Raw genomic sequence first — 17,296 nt, 5'->3', positions numbered from 1 at the left:
AGCAGTCAGCTGAAGTCCAGCTGTTCTAGGATGGCCTCTCCTGGGATGGCTGGGACAGCCTGGCCCCTCCTCATTTCATCCTCCAACGTTTCTCATTGAGGGTAGGGAAAGGAGAGAATCAACACAGAAAATGAAAACACATACACGCTTTTTCAGGTGTATGTCCCATTTGCTGCTGCCAGTCACGTGACTGGATTAGGTTGGAAGAGAGGGCAATGAGCTCTAGCTCTGTAGTAAAAGCAAAAAAGAAAAGAAGGAAAGAAAGAAAGAAACTGCAAATCACATGGCAAAGAGCAGAGACCCGGGGAGGATGAAAAATTGAGGTCAGCAGTGCTATCCATGTGCCACAACAGCCAGTGGTGATTGTAATAGAAGATCTGAGTGCAGTGGGCAGGGCGCTCTTCTAAGCATCTCACATAGTCTCTAAATAATTTTCAGAGTTTTTCTATGTGACAGTGATTACTATCCCCATTTTATAGATGAGGGAACCGAAGTATACAGAGGTTGACCATGTAGCCTCTGTCTGTAAATGGCAGAGCTTAATTTAAACACTGTCATGTTTGACTCCAATATCTTTTTGTTTCCATTTGGACTTCAGAGAAAAATATTTTAAATAATGTTAAAAGGCTGATTTAAAATTTAAAATCTAGTTTGAAAAACATGACATTTTATCAAAATTCTAATCATAAGCTCTATAGTTTCTAAAAAGATATTTTATAGCAATTCTTTAATAATATTTGACAAATGAATCAAGCCATTGAATATTTACATTAGATATAAATACATTACCTTATTTGCAAAACTCTTCAGTAGCATTCACAAAAATTATGGTAAACCTAAAATAACACCAATTCTTTTCTGGCCCGGACACAAGGGAATATTTGAGTGTTACATGCTAAACAAGTGACAAAAAATACCTGACAGAATGTGCTACCTAGTATGCTTTTACATGTACAAATTCAAGAAAGTATTATAATGTATCTTTTAAAATGAAATTAAAGCTTCTTCAGTGGTCAGAACACCATTGCGTTGAATTCAGAAAACCGTAAGCAGGACAGTCACAAGCTATGCTATTTGCCAACACAGTCCATTACATTTTGTTCATTACTGCAGTGTGTTTACTACGAAGAGCAATAAATCATTGAGAGCTATGGAAAATCTGGCCTCTGAAACAGATGCAGTGGCAAGATTCAGCACAAGACTTGATCAAGATAATCCCCACACAACTAAGAAATCGTGGCTCACTTTTGGCAACAGTACACTTTAATTTTCTTTCCACCTTTTTGTTTCTCATAGCTCCTCATTGTGATACTATCACTTAGTTTGTGTTATACTCCTCTGGTCTACCTAGCAACAGGCAAGGGAGGTGGGAAGAGAGGAAAAGCCTAAGAGTCATGCATTACTTGTCTTGTAGGGAGGGCAAGAGCAAGGGAAGGGGTGGAAGGATTTTCAAGAAAGAGATTCTAACACTGGTTCCCTGCTTGGTCATTGGCTTAAGCAACAGGCTTGTTACTATGCCCTGCATTTTAAATAGCAAGATAGAGATAGGTCTGCAGCAGAGCAGCAAGCCCTTCCTAGATTTAGCCAAACAAGGATGGTGAGTGTGCCATGGGCAAAGTGGACCCTTCAGATGCTGATCAGTTTGAGCAATCTTGTCAGTACCCACCCTAGAGAGCTGCTCATCAGGACAAGACCTCACTGAAAGAGTCTTCCGCATAGACCACCCGCCTTGAGAACTAAACATGTGACTATGCATAGCAAGGGACAGTCTGCAGGTGGATCTCACAAAATCTCACCAAATCCTCCTAGGGACTCACACATATAGGGGCCAGCATTTGGACACCTGCCACAGAGAGAGCATTGAACAGCAACACAATGCTGTTCAATGGAAATGCAACAGGATTGCAATTCCATTCCCAGTTAAGTTAAAAATACATATATATTTTCTCCTACCATACCCAACCCCAGAAAATCTAGAGGCACAGTAGAGGGAAGAGAAAGAAAGTATGGAACATCGGACTATGTTCTTTCCCCATTCCAAGCCCTTCACAGCCAGGCTAGGAGGAAGGGAGACAATAACCTACATTAAGACTGACATTTTAAATTGGCTTAGGCTGAACTGGAGTTGCTAATAACTGAAAGTGACTGGAAAGCCATGGGAAGCCATGGGATGCCATGGGATAAACCTGAGATGTCACAGAAAAATAGAAAAAAGAGATTCAGCAGAGCATGGTAGAAGGCAATGATTGGAGAAAAATAACACAATTCTTAAATCAGACTCTACATAAGTCTGTGACTCTTTATCTAGGTCGCAATTTTCTCTTTTGAAAATTGGAATCCTTCCAGTTTTAACATTCCCTGAAAGCTAGACTCTTTACCTACATAACTGAATATTTTATGTGACAACTGAATTCTAATTCTAATACAGTTCTAACACTGTACACAGCGTGTGAAATTGCCACATTCCACCTTCAATTTCAGGTTCTGCTACAGTAAACAAAACCACCAAAATTAGTATTCAAAACCATCAGAATGAATAATGAAAATTCACCAATGTTGACATCATCATCATGGACCTCGCCCCCTTAGAGTGGGAGACATTAGTCCAGGTGTCAAAACATGATTAGCTTTAGCCCTGCTTCAGAATAAATTTTCTTAGTTTCTTTAGCTCTTCAACCCAATATATGCAGTCAGGCTACTGACAGTTGTTTAACAGATGTAGTGAAAGTTCACAATGTTATGTTACACAGTAATAATGCTTCCTGAGTTTTTCTTTTGGGGATGATTTCAGTTTTTCATAGAAGGCAGTAATGAACCATTGGTCTCCCATTAATAATTAACAAATCACTTGATCATTTTCCTTAGGACTATTTCTACCTTTATTAAACAGTGACAGCAGAAACTTTGTTCTGAGTTCTAATGGGATCCTTTCACTGGTAAGAGTGTACAGCTTTTTTTTAAAAGTCAAGCAAATTTACCAATGAATAAAGAACATATATTAATGTTTGTGATTGAAAGGAATTCTATATAAAATTATTTTATGAAGTAAGCCATCTCTGGTTTATTTTCTTTCCTATAAATTATATTTCCTATTTGTTAGGCTGGCAAAAAAATTAAATTCAGCTGACATTTTAAATGTTTTGTTATTATAGGTGGAGCTAAGAAATACCAGCACCTCCACTGCAGCAGGGATTGTTCTCGAAGCTGGCATCCCCCTCCCTGGGCTCTGGGGCAGATGGAACAGAGCACACTGAGAAGATGAGCCTGGATTGTATTTATTTCCCCAAGCCTGCAACCTAAGGACTCATAAGGAGCTCATGGTAGTTTGGAAGGCAGAGACCTTTTTTTAGCAGAACCACATGTGAGCAAATGGTAACTAAAGAGGATGGCCTTATGATGTAGGACCATTGAAGGGGATTGCCTTATGGCACAAGTGATCAGCCTTATATACAGGGGAAGTATCAAAGCATTGGGAATCATGTCAAGGGGGAACCCCTAGAATATGAGGATAAATGGACCTTTGTTTTTACTCAGCTATTGGCAGGTTGTCTATTATATAGTGTAAAACAATCCAGCTTATAGGATGATCTAAGTTTTCCTTCTCTAAAATTCAAATCTAAATAATACTTGTTATGTAAGTGGACCCTGGTTTAATTTCAACCATTTAAGCAAGTGATAACATATAGACCCTTGCTCTCATTCTGTCTGCCAGGCTGGAGTGCAGTGGCACAATCATGGCTCATGGCAGCCTCAACCTCCCAGACTCACAATCCTCCCACCTCAGCCTCCCAAGTAGCTGGAACCACAGGTGCACACCACCATATCTGGATAACCTTATTATTTTTTTTTTTTTTGAGAGTCTTGCCCTGTTGCCCAGGCTGGACTGCAGTGGTGTGATCTCGGCTCACTGCAAGCTCCACCTCCCGGGTTCACGCCATTCTCCTGCCTCAGCCTCCCAAGTAGCTGGGACTACAGGTACCTGCCACCACACCTGGCTAATTTTTTTGTGTTTTTAGTGGAGACGGGATTTCATCATGTTAGCCAGGATAGTCTGGATCTCCTGACCTCGTGATCCACCTGCCTCAGCCTCCCAAAGTGCTGGATGGATAACCTTATATTTTTACTGAATGAGCAGTTTGCCCAGCCCTAAACCCTGAACCCAAATGCTTATATAATAGCAACTGGAAAGAAAATATCTGCTTCTCACCTACTGCAGCTGCTGAAAACTGAGCTCACAGAGGCTGGTGTGGCTTGAATGTGTCTCGCAAAAGTTCATGTGTTGGAAGTTTAACCTTAAACACAGCAGTGTTGGAAGGTGGGGCCTAATGAGGACAGAGTCCTTAAATATGGATTAATGTTGTTCATTATCATGGAAATGGGTTAGTAATTGAGAGAGTGGGTTGCTTTAAAGCTTGTCTGTCTGTTCCAATTTTTCTAAAATATCAAAATTTTATATATTAGAAAAGCATGTCCAGCAACTGGTGTCTCTCTTCTTTGGCATGTGCTCACTTGCGGTCTCACCTTCCACCAATAGTCCAAAGGCCTTCATGAGACACCAGCCCCTTGATTTTCGACTTTCCTTCCTCCAGAACCATGAGCTAAATAAATTTCTGTTTCTTACAAATTACCCAGCCTGTGATATTCTGTTATAGCAACAGAAAACAGACTAAGACAGAAGTTTAACCCCAGCACTCTCAGAGAAGAATTCTCTTAACCATCAAAGATCAACATAATTAAGAAATCTATATGGGTCAGTGAGTTACAAGCAAATCCCAAACATATAACTATGATAGATAAAATACTCAAAAAAATGACATAAGCATGATTCTATGTTCCTTACCAAAGAAGAGGTCAGGTGGAGTAGGACTTTAAAAAGCATTCCAAGAGGTTACCAGATGGCCGAATAGGAACAGCTCCAGTCTACAGCGTGAGTGACACAGAAGACGGGTGATTTCTGCATTTTCAACTGAGGTACCTGGTTCATCTCACTGGGGCTTGTCAGACAGTGGGTGCAGCCCATGGAGTGTGAGCCAAAGCAGGGTGGGGGAGCACCTCACCCAGGAAGTGCAAGAGGTTGGGGAACTCCCTTTCCTAGCCAAGGGAAGCCATGACAGATGGTACATGGAAAATCGGGACACTCCTACTCTAATACTGAGTTTTTCCAGTGGTCTTAGCAAATTGTACACCAGGAGATTATATCCCGTGCCTGGCTTGGAGGGTCCCACACCCACGGAGCCTGGCTCACTGCTAGCACAAAAATCTGAGATCGAACTGGAAGGTGACAGCGAGGCCTGGGGAGGGGCGTCCGCCATTGTGAGGCTTGAGTAGGTAAACAAAGCCGCCTGGAAGCTCGAATTGGGTGGAGCCCACTGCAGCTCAAGGAGGCCTGCTGCCTCTGTAGAATCCACCTCTGGGGGAAGGGCATAGCTGAACAAAAGACAGCAGAAACTTCTGCAGACTTAAACATCCCTGTCTGACACCTTTGAAGAGAGTAGTTCTTCTCCCAGCACAGAGTTTGAGATCTGAGAAGGGACAGACTGCCTCCTCAAGTGGGTCCCTGACCCCCGAGTAGCCTAACTGGGAGACACCTCCCAGTAGGGGCTGACTGACACCTCATATAGCTGGGTGCCCCTCTGAGATAAAGCTTCTAGAGGAAAGATGAGGCAGCAACATTTGCCATTCTGCAATATTTGCTGTTCTGCAGCCTCTGTTTGTGATACCCAGGAAAATGGGGTCTGCAGTGGACCTCCAGCAAACTCCAACAGACCTGCAGCTGAGGGTCCTGACTGTTAGAAGGAAAACTAACAACCAGAAAGGACATCCACACCAAAACCCCATCTATACGTCACCATCATCAAAGACCGAAGGTCGATGAAACTACAAAGATGGGGAGAAACCAGAGCAGAAAAGCTGAAAATTCTAAAACTCAGAGCACCTCTTCTCCTCCAAAGGAATGCAGCTCCTCGCCAGCAATGTAACAAAGCTGGATGGAGAATGATTTTGATGAGTTGAGAGAAGAAGGCTTCAGACGATAGGTAATAACAAACTTCTCCAAGCTAAAGGAGAATATTCAAACCCATCGCAAAGAAGCTAAAAACCTTGAAAAAAGATTAGGTGAATGACTAACTAGAATAAACAGCATAGAGAAGATCTTAAATGACCTGATGGAGCTGAAAACCATGGCACGAGAACTACATAACACATGCACAAGCTTCAGTAGCCGATTCAATCAACTGGAAAAAAGGGTATCAGTGATTGAAGATCAAATGAATGAAATGAAGCGAGAAGAGAAGTTTAGAGAAAGAAGAGCAAAAAGAAACAAACAAAGCCTCCAAGAAACATGGGACTATATGAAAGACCAAATCTACATTTGATTGGTGTACATGAAAGTGATGGGAGAATGGAACCAAGCTGGAAAACACTCTGCAGGATATTATCCAGGAGAACTTCCCTAACCCAGCAAGGCAGACCAACATTCAAATTCAGGAAATACAGAGAACACCACAAAGTACTCCTCAAGAAGAGCAACTCCAAGACAAATAATTGTCAGATTCACCAAACAAATGCTGAGAGATTCTGTCACCATAAGGTCTGCCTTACAAGAACTCCAGAAAGAAGCACTAAACATGGAAAGGAACAACCAGTACCAGCCACTGCAAAACTATGCCAAATTGTAAAGACCATCAATGCTAGGGAGAAACTGCATCAACTAGTGAGCAAAACAACCAGTTAATATCATAATGACAGGATCAAATTCACACATAACAATATTAAACTTAAATGTAAATGGGTTAAGTGCTCCAATTAAAAGACACAGACTGGCAAATTGGATAAAGAGTCACTACCTATCAGTGTGCTGTATTCAGGAGACCCATCTCACATGCACAGACACACATAGGCTCAAAATAAAGGGATGCAGGAAGATCTACAAAGCAAATGGAAAACAAAACAAAAGGCAGGGGTTGCAATTCTAGTCTCTGATAAAACAGACATTAAACCAACAAAGATCAAAAGAGACAAAGAAGGCCATCATATAATGGTAAAGATATCAATTCAACAAGAAGAGCTAACCATTCTAAATGTATATGCACCCAATACAGGACCACCCAGATTCATAAAGTGAGTCCTTAGAGACCTACAAAGAGATTTAGACCCCCACACAATAATGGGAGACTTTAACACCCCACTGTCAACATTAGACAGATCAATGAGACAGAAAGTTAAAAAGGATATCCAGGAATTGAACTCAGCTCTGCACCAAGCTGACCTAATAGACATCTACAGAACTCTCCACCCGAATTCAACAGAATACATATTCTTCTCAGCACCACATCACACTTATTCCAAAATTGACCACATAGTTGGAAGTAAAGCACTGCTCAGCAAATGTACAAGAACAGAAATTATAACAAACTGTCTCTCAGACCACAGTGCAATCAAACTAGAACTCAGGATTAGGAAACTCACTCAAAACCACTCAGCTACATGGAAACTGAACAACCTGCTCCTGAATGACTACTGGGTACATAACAAAATGAAAGCAGAAATAAGGATGTTCTTTGAAACCAATGAGAACAAAGATACAACATACCAGAATCTCTGGGACACATTTAAAGCAATGTGTAGAGGGAAATGTATAGCACTAAATGCCCACAAGAGAAAGCAGGAAAGATCTAAAATTGACACCCTAACATCACAATTAAAAGAACTAGAGAAGGAAGAGCAAACACATTCAAAAGCTAGCAGAAGGCAAGAGATAACTAAGATCAGAGCAGAACTGAAGGAGATACAGACACAAAACACCCTTCAAAAAAAATCAATAAATCCAGGAGCTGGTTTTTTGAAAAGATCAACAAAAATGATAGTCTGCTAGCAAGACTAACAAAGAAAAGAGAGAAGAATCAAATAGATGCAATAAAAAATGATACAGGGGATATCACCACCGATCCTACAGAAATACAAACTACCATCAGAGAATACTATGAACACCTCTATGCAAATAAATTAGAAAATCTAGAAGAAACGGATAAATTCCTGGACACATACAACCTCCCAAGACTAAACCAGGAAGTGGTTGAATAGCTGAATAGATCAATAACAGGCTCTGAAATTGAGGCAAAACTTGATAGCCGACCAACCAAAAAAGTCCAGGACCAGACAAATTCACAGCCAAATTCTACCAAAGGTACAAAGAGGAGCTGATACCATTCCTTCTGAAACTATTCTAGTCAATAGAAAAAGAGGGAATCCTCCCTAACTCATTTTATGAGGCCAGCATCATCCTGATACCAAGCCTGGCAGAGACACAACAGAAAAAAAAGAGAATTTTAGACCAATATCCGTGATGCATATCGATGCAAAAATCCTCAATAAAATACTGGCAAACCAAATCCAGCGGCACATCAAAAAGCTTACCCACCACAATCAAGTTGGCTTCATCCCTAGGATGCAAGGCTGGTTCAACATACGCAAACCAATAAATGTAATCCATCATATAAACAGAACCAAAGACAAAAACCACATGATTATCTCAATAGATGCAGAATAGGCCTTTGACAAAATTCAACAGCCCTTCACACTAAGAATTCTCAATAAACTAGGTATTGATGGGACATGTCTCAAAATAATAAGAGCTATTTATGACAAACCCACAGCCAATATCATACTGAATGGGCAAAACCTGGAAGCATTCCCTTCGAAAACTGGCACAAGTCAGGGATGCCCTTTCTCACCACTCCTATTCAACATAGTATTGGAAGTTCTGGCCAGGGCAATCAGACAAGAGAAAGACATAAAGAGTATTCAATTAGGAAAAGGGGAAGTTAAATTGTCCCTGTTTGCAGATTACATGATTGTATATTTAGAAAATCCCTTCGTCTCAGCCCAAAGTCTCCTTAAGCTGATAAGCAACTTCAGCAAAGTCTCAGGATACAAAATTAACATGCAAAAATCGCAAGTATTCCTATACACCAATAACAGACAAATAGCCAAATCAGGAGTGAACTCCCATTCACAATTGCTTCAAAGAGAATAAAATACCTAGGAATCCAACTTACAAGTGATATGAAGGACCTCTTCAAGGAAAACTACAAACCACTGCTCAACAAAATAAAAGGACACAAACAAATGGAAGAACATTCCACGCTCATGGATAGAAAGAATCAATATCATGAAAATGGCCGTACTGCCCAAGGCAATTTATAGATTCAATGCCATCCCCATCAAGCTACCAATGACTTTCTTCACAGAAATTGGAAAAAAACTAAAGTTCAGATGGAACCAAAAAAGAGCCTGCATTGACAATCCTAAGCCAAAAGAACAAAGCTGGAGGCATCATGCTACCTGACTTCAAACTATACTACAGAGCTACAGTAACCAAAACAGCATGGTACTGGTACTGAAACAGAGAAATAGACGAATGGAATGGAACAGAGCCCTCAGAAGTAATACCACACATCTACAACCATCTGATCTTTGACAAACCATCTTTGACAAGATGGATTAAAGACTTAAATGTTACACCTAAAACCATAAAAACCCTAGAAGAAAATCTAGGCAATACCATTCAGGACATAGGCATGGGCAAGGACTTCATGACTAAAACACCAAAAGCAATGGCAACAAAAGTCAAAATTGACAAATGAGATCTAATTATACAAAAGAGCTTCCGCACAGCAAAAGCAACTACCATCAGAGCGAACAGGCAACCTACACAATGGGAGAAAATTTTTTCAATCTACCCATCTGACAAAGTGCTAATATCCAGAATCTACAAAGAACTTAAACAAATTTACAAGAAAAAAATCAAACAACCCCATCAAAAAGTGGGCAAAGGATATTAACAGACACTTTTCAAAAGAAGACTTTTATGCAGCCAACAGACACATGAAAAAATGCTCATCATTGCTGGCCATCAGAGAAATGCAAATCAAAACCACAATGAGATACCATCTCACACCAGTTAGAATGGCCATCATTAAAAAGTTAGGAAACAACAGGTGCTGGAGAGGATGTGGAGAAATAGGAGCACTTTTCACTGTTGGTGGGACTGTAAACTAGTTCAACCATTGTGGAAGACAGTGTGGTGATTCCTCAAGGATCTAGAACTAGAAATACCATTTGACCCAGCCATCCCATTACTGAGTATATTCCCAAAAGATTATAAGTCATGCTCCTATAAAGATACATGCACACGTATGTTTATTGCAGCACTATTCACAATAGCAAAGACTTGGAACCAACCCAAATATCCATCAATGACAGACTGGATTAAGAAAACGTGGCACATATACACCATGGAATACTATGCAACCATTAAAAAGGATGAGTTCATGTCCTTTGTAGGGACATGGACACAGCTGGAAACCATCATTCTCAGCAAACTATCGCAAGAACAAAAAATCAAACACCACATGTTCTCATTCATAGGTGGGAACTGAACAATGAGAACACTTGGCCACAGGGTAGGGAACATCACACACCAGGGTCTGTCGTGGGGTGGGGGTAGGGGGGAGGGATAGCATTAGGAGATATACCTAATGTAAATGACGAGTTAATGGGTGCAGCACACCAACATGGCACGTGTATACATATGTAACAGACCTGCATGTTGTGCACATGTACCCTAGAACTTAAAGTATAAAAAAAAAAAGAAAAAAGCATTCCCATCCATATATGTCTTGCTACTTAGTGCTATAAGCTCAGAGGATATATTTTCATTCAATACCAGAGGATGTCAGCTTAAGGTTCTCCTCTGAATTTCTCTTTTTTTGAGTGTCCCTGAGTCACACTCAAGAGACACCACACAAGTATTAGCACATCATTTAGACCATGATATTCAAATGTTGCTTTTCAATTAGCGTATGTATATTAGACTGTCCTCACATTGCTATAAAGAAATACCTAAGACTGGATAATTTATCAATAAAAGATTTTTAATTGGCTCACAGTTTTGCAGGCTGTACAAGAAGCATGATGCTGGCATCTGCTCAGCTTATGGGGAGGTCTCAGGAAACACGATCATGGTGGAAGGCAAAGAGGAAGCAAACTCATCTTACGTGGATGGAGCAGGAGGGACAGAGAGCAAGCGGGGAGGTGCTGCATACTTTTAAACAGCTTAACAACTCACTATCATGACAGCAGCACCAAGGGGATGGTGTTGACCCACTCATGAGAACTCAACCCCTATGATCCAATCACTTCATACCAGGTCTCACCTCCCTCACTGGGAATTACAATGCAACACGAGATGTGTTGGGGACACAGATCCAAACCATATCAGCAAGTCAGTCTAAGCAGTTGGGAATCAGAGAGACAGACAAGCAGAGAGAATGCGACGTGATTCTGTGAAGAGAATTACGTCGAGAGGAACAAGGGGATATTGTCCTTGTAAAGGCTATCTTTTAAAAGAGCAAAGGCACCAGCAAAGATTCTAAAAATCACTGTAGCTACCAATGTTCATTAACAGCAAATTATTGTTTCTGGGACTGTGCTAATAGATCACTAAAGCGGTAGCCATCACAGAGATTACTGTTTTGCTCTGGCCTCAAACACCTGACCTCAGGTGATCCACCCAACTTGGCCTCCCAAAGTGCTAGGATTACAGGCATGAGCCACAGTGCCTGGCCTACCATTTTGCTCTGAATGAAGCAATAACCTCATCAGGTGGCCCTCCACCTACCCTGTTTGAGTGATGTGATTCTTGCCTGTCTGGAGTGGTGACAGCTGGGCCTGCCCCAAAGACAAGGGACCAGTCAGCCTCATGGGCTCTCTCACCACCTTAGACTGCTTCTATTGCTATGACCATCCATCTCTACCAAACCACCTGCTCTCTGTGTTATTTAAAACCCATTTTTCAAAGCTTTTCATTGATTTTTCAAAGTGAAATACAAAGAATAAGCAGTAAACCCATTGTTTATTATTGGCAAAGCATATTTAAACTGTCACATCTAATTTCAGTGGAAGCTGCACTTTAGTGGTGTTTGGTACGAGTGCAAACAAAATACAATGACATTTTAGAGGTGAGAGAATATCCTCATTTCATAGATGAGAAAGCCACTATCCACTGGGTAAAGAAGCTCAGGCAAGGAGTGTGGTACAGAACTAGAAATGAAACTTCGGTTTATGCTCCACTTACCCACAAGCCTATGACACCATTACAGGCTGGCTCCACCTGTTCTCAGGTTAGGTCCACCACCTGCTAGTGGAGATGTTGCTCAGCCTCTTAAGCAACTCCACGTACCCTGAAGCACATGCTGAGAGCCACAGACTAGGGTCGCTCTCTCTCTCTCTCCATTTCCCTTAATCATGTTTCCTGAAGACTACAGATGAGTCTCTGAGCTGAGAGTTTCAAGAAGGGTCATCCTTGATCTCAGCCCTCACACCTCATCTGGCCTCACCAGATTTTTCACAGCTTTGTGATTTAGTAATAGCCTCATGTATTATTCCTTTATTATATTTTCTCTTGACTCTGAAGCTCAATTAATATGAATACTCCTCCTATTAGGGCTCATATTCCATAATGGCAGTATTTCTGCAGGCTACCTCAAGTAACACTCCTCCCAGATTGACCCTATTGCACTTTGTCTGCCTGATTTTTCCTGGTGTAATAGTTGCCATTGGCACTTGCTACCATCTAAATGTTTGTGTCCTCCCAAAATTCTTGGAGCTCTCATGAATGGGACTCATGTGCTTATAAAAGAGGCCCAAGAGAGCTCTCCCTTGCCAATCCCCGTTTTTTTGTGTGTGAGTCAGAGTCTTGCTCTGTTACCCAGGCTGGAGAGCAGTGGTGCAGTTAGCAACCTCCGCCTCCCAAGTTCAAGTGATTCTTGTGCCTCAGCCTCCTGAGTTGCTGGGATTACAGGCATGCATGAGTTGCTGGGATTACAGGCATGCACTACAATGCCCAGCTAATTTTTGTACTTTTAGTAGAGATGGGGTTTCTACTAATCTATAGCACCACGTTGGCCAGGCTGCTCTGGAACTTGCCTAAAACAATCTACCCACCTTGGCCTCTCAAAATGCTGGGATTATAGGCAGGAGCCACCGTGCCTGGACTCCCTTGCCCTTTCTACCATGTGAGGACACAGCAAAAAGACAATGGTTCATGAACCAGAATGCAGGCCCTCACCAGACACAGAATCTTCTGGGTTCTTGATCTTGGACTTCCCAGACTCTGGAACCATGAAAAATAAATTTCTGTTGCTTATAAGCCACCCAATCTATAGCATTTTGTTATAGTAAACCAAATGGAGTCAGAGAGTGCCCTACCCAGATATCTGCCATCCCAGTTGCTTGGAGAATTGGAAATTGCTTACTTCTCTGGATAATTGCCTCTGACTAGTAGCCACCTCACCCAGGAGGAGAAGGGGAAAGGAGAGGGAGGCAGCCCAAAGCCAATGACTGATTGAATGAGCACACAAGGCCAGTCATTTACCTGAAGGAGGGACAGCGGTGGTGTGTGTTTGATTTATTTTCTTGACTCATTCTTCTCTCATGGACCATGGCAAGACTAAAATTTCCCTGAGACCACACCCTCACTCAGTTCCTTCCCCTTCCTCTCCTATTCTCCTCACTCTCTTACAGGTTTTCCTGAAGGCTCTCCCTCACTTGCAGCCAAATCTTGCACTTTGCATCTAGAACACTCTATGTAAGATATCTGGCCTTGGAGGTTAGGTGCGGCTACTCATTGAAGACACTAGCTGCTCTCAGGGTCAACACCCCAACCTAGTGATCCTTGGAGGGATTTTTTCAAATTCAAATTTGGGATTTATTAGCTGCTTGAAATTGGTCACATTATTTAACCTTTGTAAACTTCAATTTCTTCATCTCTAAAATTAGATATTAGTAGAAAATTAGGCCAGGTGAAGTGGCTCATGCCTGTAATCCCAGCACTTCGGGAGGTCAAGGCAGGCAGATCTCCTGAGGTCAGGAGTTCAAGACCAACCTGGGCAACATGGCAAAACCCTGTCTCTACTAAAAATACAAAAATTAACCAAGTGTGGTGGCATGTGGCTATAATCCCAGCTACTTGGCAGCTTGAGACAGGAGAATCACTTGAACCCAGGAGTCAGAGGTTGCAGTGAGCCGAGATCACACCATTACACTCCAGCCTAGGCAACAGAGCGAGACTCCATCTCCAAAAAAAAAAAAGAAAGAAAGAGAAAAAAAGAAAAGAAAATTATTGTGAGAATTAAAAGTTGTAATGCTGCTAAAAGTTTCTAGGCTGGTGCTAAACACATTTCTTCTGATATGTCAACATTAGTAATAGCAGTAGCTAATGTTTCTTGGACGTTTACTATGTTCCAGGATCTGCGTTAAGCACGTTACACTCGTTATTGGATTTAATCCTCACATCAGCCCCTTGAGGTAGGTTCTACTATTACCCCCACTTTAAAGATAAAGAGACTGAGACTATAACTTGACTAAAGTCTCATTTTTAGTAAGTAGTAGAGCTCGGATGTGAAGCCAGGCAGTTGGTGCTGCATTTTGTGTTCAGTAGCATTACATCTGCTTTCTCAGAGCCACATCTTCCCTCTTACCTTCATTCTAAGCCCCTAAACCCCTGCTTCCCTTAAGATGCCCACTTATTTGTAGCACTTGACAATTAAACACCCACATGCTCTTGGTCTCTATCTCCCAACAAAACTTTCCCCTGTGTTCTAAACCCTGTGTCTCATTCTGCATTAGTTGACTCTGATGATCCCAAACTTGCACGGGTATTATACGACTGAAGACAATGATTGTATGTAGATCAAGCACAGATAACCTTTATGTTTTAAACTCGTCCTTCAATGACATCTCTCCAAGATATACTGTCATAATTTCAGGCATTTTGGTGGGAAAAATATATATTTGTTGCCAGGGTGTTTATTCCCAATATTTCACAAATCCTTTCACATTGGTGATTACGACTTTCCCTCTGCAAAACATTCCTAGCCAAACCTCTGTCTCAGAGGGAACACACCTGATCACTGGAGGATCAATTTTCCATTAGCTCAGCTGGACATCTCCCATTCAGTTATCCCTGCCATCATAAACATTATGTATTCCTCTCTTTTAAGGCAGAAAACATGTTTTTATTTCTGAAAAGCACCAGGGTCAGTTTTAGCATCTTCCTTACAAATAGGAGAAAAGAGAGAGAAAGAAAAATGGAAAATAAAAATGAGCTAATATCCTCTCTTTTCTAATATGTCTCATTTTATTTTAGTTCACTTGCGCAAGTATCTAGATTATGCTTAAACAACAAAGTTTTCTTCTTTTGCAGCCCCTTGCAGACATTTGCATTAGGTAGAGAGAAAAAAAAAACAGGTTAAGAAAATGTTCCTCTGAACAAATGAGCCTTTAGATGGGAACTTTCATTAGGCACACAGCTCGTTGAATCTAATCAGAGAGATTCAAAGAGGGTCACACTTGACCTCAGCCCTCTTCCGCTGGGGTAGATAGTAGGTGTTCAGCTTGGTCCTCGATTTCTGAATGTCAATTAGAGAGGAAATGTCCGTAAGACATGCTCAGATGGATCATGCATAATGAAATGGGGACTTTAAATCTGTTTTTTTTTTTTTCTTTCTTATCCCCACAGGGAACCCAGCAAGTTCCTTAATAATCAGAAAATATGCTTCACAATTCAAAAAAGCAATACAGGTTCACATTTCAGATATAATGGCTAAAAATCACAGCAAATAAGCCAGAAAACAAGACTTACAAAGTGAAACAAACGAAATCAGATAACAAAAGTTAATCATCTTAGTCGCTAATTAAAGAAGAAAAAGCACAGTAGTCTTACACAACAGTATATACAGTTCATGTTGGTTAAAAAAAATACACATATATATATACATATGCATTTTTTAAAAGATCTAGAAAAATATTCAATAAAGTGTTACCAGTGGTTATCTCTGAGTGGCAGGAACCTATCTATTATGGTTTGAACTGTGTCTCCCAAAAAGCTATGTTGAAATTCTAACCCCTGGTACCTCAGAATGTCACCTTATTGAAAACAGGGTCAATGCACATGTGATTAGCTAAGATGAGGTCACACGGGAATCATCCTTTAAGCCAAGATGAATGCTGTCCTTATAAGAGGAGGAGAAAGCCATGCAGGGGAGGGGACCATATGATGACAAACACACGATGAGAGGACCACGTGCTGAGAAGCAGGGATTGGGATGATGCAGCTGCCAGCCCAGGAATTCCAAATCTTGATGGCCCCAGGAGAAGCTAGAAAGAGGTAAGGAAGGATTCTCCCTTGCGTGTTCCAGAGAGCTACCCTGTCGAGGCCTCAATGTGGGATTCCTGGCCTCCAGGCTGCAAGAAAAGAAATGTCTGTGGTTTTAAGCCACCCAGTTTGTAGCACTTTGTTATGGAAATCCTGATAAATGAATACCATAATTATTTTCAAAATTTTGCTTGTCTGTAAGTTTCTACTGTCAATGCACATATACTAATGTTGCATATATACTAATGCATATATACTAATTTTGGAAAGGTTGTTATAATAAAAGAAAGGAGAGAGGAAAAGGAAGGAAAGAAAAAAGAATGAAGCAAGGAAGAAAAGATGGTGAGAATAAATTCTCTTATTGTTAAGTGAACCACTTTGGATGATCCCACAGGAGGTATTTAATAAAAGAATAATAAAAGTCTTGTCTGGCTAGGCATGGTGGCTCACGCCTGTAATACCAGCACTTTGGGAGGCTGAGGTGGGCGGATCATGAAGTCAAGATATGGAGACCATGCTGGCCAACATGGTGAAATCCCATCTCTACTAAAAATACAAAAATTAGCTGGGCGTGGTGGCGTACACCTGCAGTCCCAGCTGCTCAGGGGGATGAGGCAGGAGAATTGCTTGAACCCGGGAGGTGGAGGTTGAAGTGAGCCGAGATTGCACCACTGCACTCCAGCCTGGCAATAGAGCAAGACTCCATCTCTAAAAAGAAAAAATAATCACAGCTGACAGGAGCCCTGAGATGCCAGCAGCACAGTTCCTGGGGGCCTCTCTGTATATCCCTTGGTCACTCCATTTGCTGATAAGTAACTATGTCATACCCTCTGCTAAGTTCCTCCAAATACTAGCAAAGTGCCCCTGAGCTGCAGCTCCTAAGCCCTCTCCATTCCAATTCTCAGTCCTGTCACCCCAGAGTCCTGCTCTCTGCATGACAGCCTTTTATTCATTCACTCATCAATCATTTGTTGAGCACTACTCTGGTCCAGGCAATGGGCTAGAGATATAAAAATAAACAAGAACAGTCCTTGTCTGCATGGAGCTCACAGTCTAGTGGAGCAGCAAGGCAAGAAACAG

This window comes from Colobus angolensis, unplaced genomic scaffold (assembly GCF_000951035.1).
Source record: "Colobus angolensis palliatus isolate OR3802 unplaced genomic scaffold, Cang.pa_1.0 Scaffold312, whole genome shotgun sequence".
NCBI classification, from domain to species: domain Eukaryota; kingdom Metazoa; phylum Chordata; class Mammalia; order Primates; family Cercopithecidae; genus Colobus; species Colobus angolensis.
Note: the sequence above shows the minus strand (reverse complement) of the source record.